We start from the raw sequence: 9,318 nt of genomic DNA on the forward strand, positions 1-9,318 counted from the left end.
AACTTTATATGCCCCAATATAGGGGAATGCCAGGGCCAAAAGAATGGGAATGGGTGGGTAGGGAAGTGGGGGCGCTATGGGGGACTTTTGGGATAGCACTGGAAATGTAATTGAGGAAAATATGTAATAAAAATATTAAAAATTTAAAAAAACATGCCCATTGTGTCACCATTATGTAGATAATATTTGCACAAAACATGCCATGCCATTGAAATTCTCCTCTACCTGAAGAAATATACAAATTGTTATCTAGTTGCCACTCTTTAATTATAAAAGAAGCTTAAAGAAAATTCTTTCAAAAGCTAACCACAAAAATGTTAGCTAGGACGCCAGGCAGTGGTGGTGCATACCTTTAATCTCAGCACTTGGGAGGCAGAGGCAGGCGGATTTCTGAGTTCAAGGCCAGCCCGGTCTATAGAGTGAGTTCGAGGACAGCCAGGGCTATACAGAGAAACCCTACCTTGGGGGAAAAAAAAAAAAAAAGAAATGTTAGCTAGGGTTTGTTTTTATTTCAAAAAACAAAAAAACAAAAACAAAAACTAAGCAATAGGAAAGAACTTAAAATAGACTTTCATAATATCTAAATGGCATTCTGTGCTAATAAAGAAAAGTATTTGACTATCACTTACATTTAGCAAGGTAGATATAACAGCCATACAAACTGAGGAAATGGAAACTACCTCAAGCCTTTCCAATGAAGCAACAGAAAATAAGTAAATATGGTAAAAATTGACTTTGATGTAAATATACTATCATAATCCATTTCATTAACCTACATACGCAAATACATCTTAAATCTACATCTTGTGTGTCAAGCACTAGTATACACGGGCATAAAATACACATGATTCCTTGGTCTCTTCCTTACTAATATCTCTTCTCTCTCTCTCTCTCTCTCTCTCTCTCTCTCTCTCTCTCTCTCTCTCTCTCTGTGTGTGTGTGTGTGTGTGTGTGTGTGTGTGCATGCATGTGTGTATGTGTGTGTATGACAGAGACAAAGAAGCACGTGAATAAAAATAATATAAAGGTAGTTGCAACCTTTCAAATTACTTTTATTTAAAAGCAAAACAATAATTGCATATCTATACACATTTATTTTGATTATATCCCCAACTTCGGTTTCATCTCTTCCTAACGCTTCCCATATCCTTTTTCAACATTACTCCTCCAAATTTCCGTGCCATCTTATTCCACAACACCTTCATTCCAACTTGGATTAATCATTTATTTATTTTGTTAATACTTCTTTACTGGTTTAAAAATCTAATTGGATATTTGCAAAAGGGATGATTAGGAAAAGGTTTCTTTGGGTAATTGACAACTTTCATTTAACTAGGAACAACCTCCACTTCTGGATTCAAACTCCTGAGTAGAAACTATTCCACATGAGCCTGTGGTGAAGGCTGGTTCAGACCAGGTAAGGTCATCAGAAACTACAATATTAAAGGAACAAAGAGAACAAACAACACCAAACAGACAGGACTGTCCCAGACACAGCAACCACTCCCTTCCATCACTGAATTCAAAGTCAAACTAAAAAGTTACTGTAACCCTAAGGAGTAGTGTTCATGACATGACCCTCTAATGCTGTTCAGCCCCTAGTGGCCTCTGCTTACAAATGGAAGCAAGAATCATCAGGTGGTAAGCTGCACAAACTTGATCTAACCTCCTGCTTCAACTCTGAGTCTAATTGACATAAAAACATAAACTCTCAAAATTCCCCAGTGAAGAAATTTTCCAGTTTAACCATCTGGAATTTATCCATTTCTTCCCTTTCCCATGATTTCCAAAAATTAAATTTGAAAAATTGTAACATTTAAGACTAAAAAAACAAGAAAGATATGTTAACATTTTCCAAGTGTTTGCTTACTTCAGTATTTAATCAAACACAGTAAAAATACATATATATATATGTATGTGTGTATACTTATTTAGATGTATTTAAAGACAATTAAAATAACCATTCAAGATTTTATTTATTTCAAAACAATTCTCATTTATCAATGTGCTACATTTCCAAAGAGTAACAGAAAAGCTTTCATTTTATTAGAGTGATGTCTTAGAAGACAGAGACCTTGTTTGTCAATCACACTGTATTTTGAAGACAGTACTTGGCACGTATTAGATACCAAAGGATGCTATTGGCTACAAAATAAATATTCCTTTATAATCTTTGACATCACTAGCAGTTACTCAGCAAGATCCTTTACATACCAGAAGCCTTCCCACATTCCCCCCACCTGTGATTTATTTTATTTTTAATTGTGTGTATTTGTATCTATGTATAGGTATGTGCAGGTAACAACAGAGACCAGAAGAGGACATCAGATCTCATAGAGTATAAGAGCCATGTGGGCACTTATACTCACAGATAACAATCAAGAATGTCAAACACACAAAAATGTCTCTTCAAAGAGAAAGATGTAGAACCTGTATGGGCAGAGTTCTCTGGCCAAAATGCTGAGAATGTACACATTTAATAGTCAGGTGACCTCTGCATCTGTGTGGCCAAGCCAAGCTGGTTCCCCAAGACCCTTACCTTAAGCCTGTTTATCATGGTCGGTCTATACATCCCCCAGACCTTATCATATACTTTGTTCACTATGAGCTGCTCCCTTAGTCAATCTATAGAACCTACCTTTATGGACAGTGCCACTTGTATGTACTTTATAAGAATTTCAATGTAATCACATCTTATGATTTGTTGTGTACACAGGATTGAGTTATCACCAGGAAATCTTTTTTTCCAAATTCTGCTGTGCTTAAATGTACCTAAAATAAACCACCCAGTACTGGACTCTCAGAGTTTGGACCAACACCGGCCTCTGAGTCGTGTTGAACTGGACTTCCTTCTTGCCTCACATGGATAAACAATCAGCTAGGCATGGTGTTTGCAGAGACCCCTACAGTAGATCGGGAGTGATAGGTCAGTGTAAGCCGTGTGACATAAGTGCTGGGAACCCAACACTGGTCTTCATAACTGAAGACCATAACTCTCTCTCCCACCTTTCTTAATCACTATATCCTCGCTTGCATCAAGTTATCTATCCATCTTGAGAACATTTGAACATTATTACACATCTACTTCTCTCTTTGTTTTTTTTTTTGGGGGGGGCGGCGGGGGGCGTGTTTCGAGACAGGGTTTCTCTGTGTATCCCTGGCTGTCCTGGAACTCACTCTGTAGACCAGGCTGGCCTCGAATTCAGAAATCCGCCTGCCTCTGCCTCCCAAGTGCTGGGATTAAAGGCGTGCACCACCACTGCCTAGCTATCTATGTCTCTCAAACATCCAAGAACATAAAGCAATCTTATACTCCTTCTTTCTTATCCACTTCAAGTTTCAGCACGTCACCACTTCTTTACAATAACACTTTTCAAAAATAATAGTTTTCTGCTGTAGTCTACTTACTGCCTAAAGCTTTATCTGATACTTTCCTTTTTAAAGTTCCTTGTGGTGTAAGGATGTGTAAGTCTGAGAAATTTTAGGCAATGGGATCCTTTAATTCTATTGTTTCAGGAAGAAGTGCACATACGAGGCACTGAGGAGTCATCAGAGCAAAGGACCCACTTGTGTTACATCAAGAAATGCCATCCCATTCAGACATCATCTCTGCTTTTACAGCAGCACGAGGCAGCAGACACATCAGCCCAGGGGCAATATTCTAACCTGGAATATTAAAGCAATTCTTCTCCATTAGATAGTTCAGCATAAAAGTCACAAAAGTCTATACCATTCAGTCTGGATTGAAACAGCCTTCAACTTCTGAAAACAGATTAACACTGAAAGGGAAACATTTTACGAATGGACAAATCAAAATGACGAGCTATTTTGTTAAGCATTCACTGTAAGGGTTAACTCCTCTACTTCCTCTCTGAAGGGGTTAACCCCTGCACTGGTTTCTGTCTCCCTTTGACTAGACCAGGCAACTCAGAATTACATTAAAACTGACCTAGTAAAAGCAGCTATAAAAGAAAAGAAAGGATCACTTGCCGATGAATGTCTACAACTGTGTTGTTTTGCCCTTTTAAGCTTAGTTTTCTTAGAGCCGCTTAGCCATAAAGCTATGGTGTGCCCTGCTCCAGAATTGTCATTGTCTTTTACAGTTTTAAGATCACAGGGATACCACAGAGTCTTAAGAGAGGGCCCCTGAGGCACATTTAAATCTTTAAAAACAACAATTTTTCTTTTTTCCTTGAGTGTGGCTATTTCCACTACAAGGACAAACACATTGAATACTATTACAGTTCTTGAGAAGCAGATGAATGTAAACACTTACTGTTATGGATTACCAAGAACGCAACCTTTCCTTTAGTGAGTGGAGGGAAAGGCAAAAGAAAAATGTGTGTGGAAACTCCCGCATCTTTCACAATAAACGTGTTTACCAAGCGTCTCTAATAGATGACACATTCAAATATGTGGAACAAATAGAAATTACAGGCTCCTTGTGTCTGCTGCAAAGGGACCAGCAAATTTGGTTATAATAATGGCACTAGAAGCCTTAGTGAAAGATTGCATGCTAACTTTCTCATGGGCAGGGCCACTGGTATTCCCAGAGCAAAGCCATGAGCATCACGTGTCCTGATTCATGCTCAGCAGTGTTACAATGCATACCTCTGGTCACAGGGAAGAACGTGGAAATGATTCACTTGGAAACCCGCAAAACTAAAACAGGAAGAAAAAGCCCTCCGGACTCATCTGAAACATGAGTCAGAATCATTATGCTCGAAGGGATGAACGGTCCGGTCAACCTTTTTTTTCAGTATTTTATTTTCAGATAAAAACGCATCACTGAGAAACAGAGCACAGACGCCTTTCCTCTTTTTATGTTTAAATTTCCCACATAAAGATGAAGTAAAAGTCAGAGAACAAACACCTTGAGATTTCCGGATTACAATGAGATTACAATACCAATCAGATCACATGATACATACGCTGAAGTTAGAAGTTGGTATTTATGTATATTATAAATGTCAACAATATCTTTGAGGACATTTGTTTACTCCCTGTTGAAAAGAAATTGTATTAAGGAGACAGGATTTATGAAATATTATGATAGAAACTGAGTTTTCTTTTAAGAAAGCAGGTGGGTGGCTGGCTCTGAAATTCTCTGTAGAAGCCTAAATACAACTCCAAAGCATCAAACAAATGGACTAATGCACACTGGAAGAAAGTTTTCTGTGAAACACAAGGACGCTGTTACTCAGAATGAATGTGATTTGCTTAAATTAATGGAGATTTTTAGTTCGTCGAGTTCCACGAATTTCCAAAGGCTGTTTTTTCCTAAATCAAGTCAGAGATTGCTCCCCACGAGAAGGAGCTCAAGTCATGGAAAATCTTAGCCTTTAAGTCCACCCAGTTGGAGATTATCTGTGCCAACAAAAACTAATGCTCAAAAAAAAAAAAAAAAAAAAAAAAAAAAAAAAAAAAAAAAAAAAAAAAAAACGGTTTCTATCAAGTCAAAAAAACAATACACTTATATTCTAAATCTCTAAACAAACAAGTTTTCAACTCAAAACTAGCTAAATGGATTTTTAAAACTGTTAAAAAGCAGTTTATTTTATAGCCATGACCAGGGAAAGAAACGCCTGCATTAAAAGTTACAACTAAAACAAACAAACTCCCTGTTTGGTTTTGGTAAGTTAGTGAGACTGCATGATGAAAATCTCAAGGAGATCCAATACACATGCTGCCATGACACCTGCTCATCTGGGAGCTATCAGTGTAAAGGACACAAGTTCAAAGGCCTGACAGTTGCTGGTCCCAGGGGTACATTCCTTTAATTCCAGCACTTGGGAGGCAGAGGCAGGTGGATGTCTGTAAGTTCAAAGCCAGACTGAGCTATCTAGTGATACTTGGGCTCAAAAGGTGGGGAAAACCTGCTGACAGTTGAACCTGTAGGCTTCCCTCACATGAGAGGCAAGCACAGAAGTAGTCACAAGGAGCTGGCTTTTAATGGTCATCGTAGACTCTACTACAAGTGGCTACGTTCAAGTTATCAGAAGGAAAACATTATCTAATGATAATTCTAATCCTTAGCAAGGAGCTTTAAAGACCCGAACATAAAGCCCAAAGATTTGCTGTGGGAATGGGCCTCTCCATGCCATCTCTTTATCTCCTTTTCTTGTATGATCTGGTGCTTCCTATGCTGGGAATCCAAGAGACTTTACAAGGAATATTGTGGTAGGATACAGCAGAATTTATTCTGACCTACTTTCCCTAAGCAAACTTCGGGAAACTTCTCAACTCCAGTCAAAATATATTATTGGAGCCTGTTACTGTTTGAGACACCTGGATCCAATGAGGCCAAAGAAGGTCATGGGTTCAGTCACCATGAATGCCAATTTGCTTTGCTTTGCCCCACAGCCATAATCTTTACCTCTAACACCTTAGCCAAAGGCCACAGGGAAGATGGACTAGGCCAGAGATCTGGGATGAGTCAGCAAAACTCCACTACCATGACTATGAAAATAATTTAAGACTAAACGCCCTCCTGACCAGTGTCAGGATTTCAGCCTTCAACTGTTTATAAATTTGCAGATCTGCAAAACAAATGCGTCGTTACTGCTTAAGAAGTTGGTGGGCTGAAATGCCATGCAAGTCTTTTAAAGTCTTTAATTCAAAACCAACAGTGGTAATAAGCATTATTCCCTGAAAGACCGCTGCTTTTACTGGAACAGATTGTATTTTTATGCAATCTTTTACTTAATAAAAAACTTGCAAGTAAAGTTAAATGTGAGCCCAGCAAGTGCACTTTCCAGGATTTCCTTCAAAATCAGAAGGCAGAATGCTCTTAGCAGAGGCTCTGTTTTCATCTGAGTACTTTCCTCTCAAAAAAGCAGCCCCGGCTTTTCTCAGAGGACCAGAGCAATGTGATATCCATTTGACGCTCTAAGCGGGGCCACTGAGCTAGAACTGTTGACAAACAGAAGATCATAGATAATTGTGGAAATTGAAATTAGAATTTCTCAAGGTTCATCTGACTGCAGACAGAAAAGCCCGTAAACACACACCATCTTCCATTGTCCAGCGGCCCTGGGAATGTTATTTTATGCCTTTTGGTTTGGGAATTTGGGGTTTTTACTACTTTCTAATAAAAATAAAACAGGACTGAATGGATGAATAAAGCTATCTGTAGCTGAGTGCTCTTTGTTTGCACAATATTACTATGCACTCAGTAGCTGCCCAATAAATATTAATTGATAATGATGGAAAAGGATTTTATAAACAGATGGCCTAGCAAAAATTCATTGAAGGATGTAGACAGACGCACCGCGCCTGCAACACAGAGATGATTCTAATCCTACTTACAGAAACTCTCGGGCTATGGTCAGGCAGCTGTTCAGTCAACTAGAGCAAAAGACACTTTTCATCATTACCAAAGACTCAGCAGCACTGAACACTTATCTGCATAGAGGGCCACACACAGCCTCCTGACAGCCTGATTTGTTATCACTGATAATGAAAAGGTGCACAGCAGGGAAGAAGAGCAAATACACGTGATTTCAATGATACCTTTGGATCTAGTAATATGTGGCATGAACACAAAGTGTCAGCCCTATACCCAACTTACAGCAGAAATAAGCATCTGTAATGTAAAATTCCAGGCTTCCACTCAAAATCAGGGACTTAACAGAACACCTTCACATATGCTGAAAGAAAGGGTTTCCTTAAAGCTAGAGAACTGAAATGCTGCAAAATCCCAGAGATCAGAAGTGTGACTGTGGGATGGCAAGCCAGTCCCTCACTTGATGTCCTGTCTTCCTGCTGGAGGTGGGCTCTATAAGTTCCCTCTCCCTACTGTCCCTACTGTTGGGCATTTCATCAAAGGACCCTGTGCGTCCTGGGAGTCTCTCACCTCTCAGGTGCACTCTGAGGTCCCCCCCACCCCCAACCTCCTATGTCCTGAAGTTGCCTGTTTACATTCTTTCTGCTGGCCCTCAAGGCTTCAGTCCTTTTCCCTCACCCAATATCAGTTCAGGTTCCCTCCTCCCTATCCACTTTCCCTCCCAAGTCCCTTCCTCCCTTCCCACTTATGATTGCTTTTTTCTCTCTCCCAAGTGGGACTGAAGCATCCTCACTTGGGCACTTCAGCTTGTTGAGCCTTTTGAATTCTGTGGACTGTATCTTGTGTACTCTGTATGGTTTTTTAGTTTTGTTTTGTTTTGTTTTTTGGCTAATATCCACTTATTAGTGAGTACATACCATGCATGTCCTTTTGAGACTGAGTTTCCTCACTCAGGATAATATTTTCTAGTTCCATCCATTTGCCTGCAAAAGTCAGGATGTCCTCGTTCTTAATAGCTGAGTAGTATTCCATTGTATAAAAACATTTTCTGCATCCATTCTTCTGTGGTAGGACACCTGGCTTGTTTCCAGCTTCTGGCTATCACAAACAAGGCCACTATGACCATAGTAGAACACTTGCCCCTGTGGCATGGTGGGCCATCTTTTGAGTATATTCCCAAGAGTGGTATAGCTGGGTCTTCAGGTAGATCTACTTCCAATTTTCTGAGGAACCTCAAGATTGATTTCCAGAGTGTTTGTACCAGTTTGCAATCCCACAGTCACACCTCTGACCCATAATTGTTTCTGTCTGAAAGAATTACAGGGATGGAAATGGAGAGAAGCCTGAAGAAAAGAAGGTCCAGTAACAGGCCCAAAGTGGGCTCCAGCTCAAGGGGAGGTCCCAAGGCCTGACACTATTACTGAGGCTATGGAGTGCTCACAAAAAGGGATCGATCATGACTGCCCACTGAAAGACCCAGCAAGCAGCTGAAAGAGTCAGATGCAGATATTTGCACCCAACCAATGGTCAGAAGCAGCTGACCCCTGTTGTTGAATTAGGGAAGGCTGAAAGAAGCTGAGAAGGGCGATCCTATAGGAGGACCGGCAGTCTCAATTAACCTGGACCCCCGTGATCTCCCAAACACTGGACCACCAAACAGACAGGATACACCAGCTGATCTGAGGCCCCCAACACACATACAGAAGAGGACTTCCAGGTCTGTGTTCATCCAGAGATGAAGCACCTAACCCTCAAGAGACTGGAGGCCCCAGGGAGTTTAGAGGTCAGGTGGGGAGGAGGTATGAGATATGGAGCAATTGGAGGGTGGGAGGGGAGGGGCAGGGGATGGAATATGGAGTGTAAAAAATGAATTACAAATAAAATTAAATTAAAAAAAAAAATCCCAGAGGTATGAATAACCAGAAGAGTGTTTAGATCCTATGAAGAGTTATTCCTAATGGGGTAGGAAATTATAACCACACTAATCAACCTTAGAAGACCTACCACACATACACACACATACACACACACAC

At 40.1% G+C, this 9,318-nt stretch overlaps 1 protein-coding gene across 3 annotated transcripts in view; it reads right to left on the reverse strand.

Moving 5' to 3' along the window:
* Cep128 (centrosomal protein 128) overlaps positions 1-9,318 on the reverse strand; it is a 339,922-nt gene that overhangs the window by 256,105 nt on the left and 74,499 nt on the right. The window lies entirely within an intron of this gene.

The sequence above is a fragment of the Mus caroli genome, chromosome 12, assembly GCF_900094665.2.
Source record: "Mus caroli chromosome 12, CAROLI_EIJ_v1.1, whole genome shotgun sequence".
Classification (NCBI taxonomy): Eukaryota; Metazoa; Chordata; class Mammalia; order Rodentia; family Muridae; genus Mus; species Mus caroli.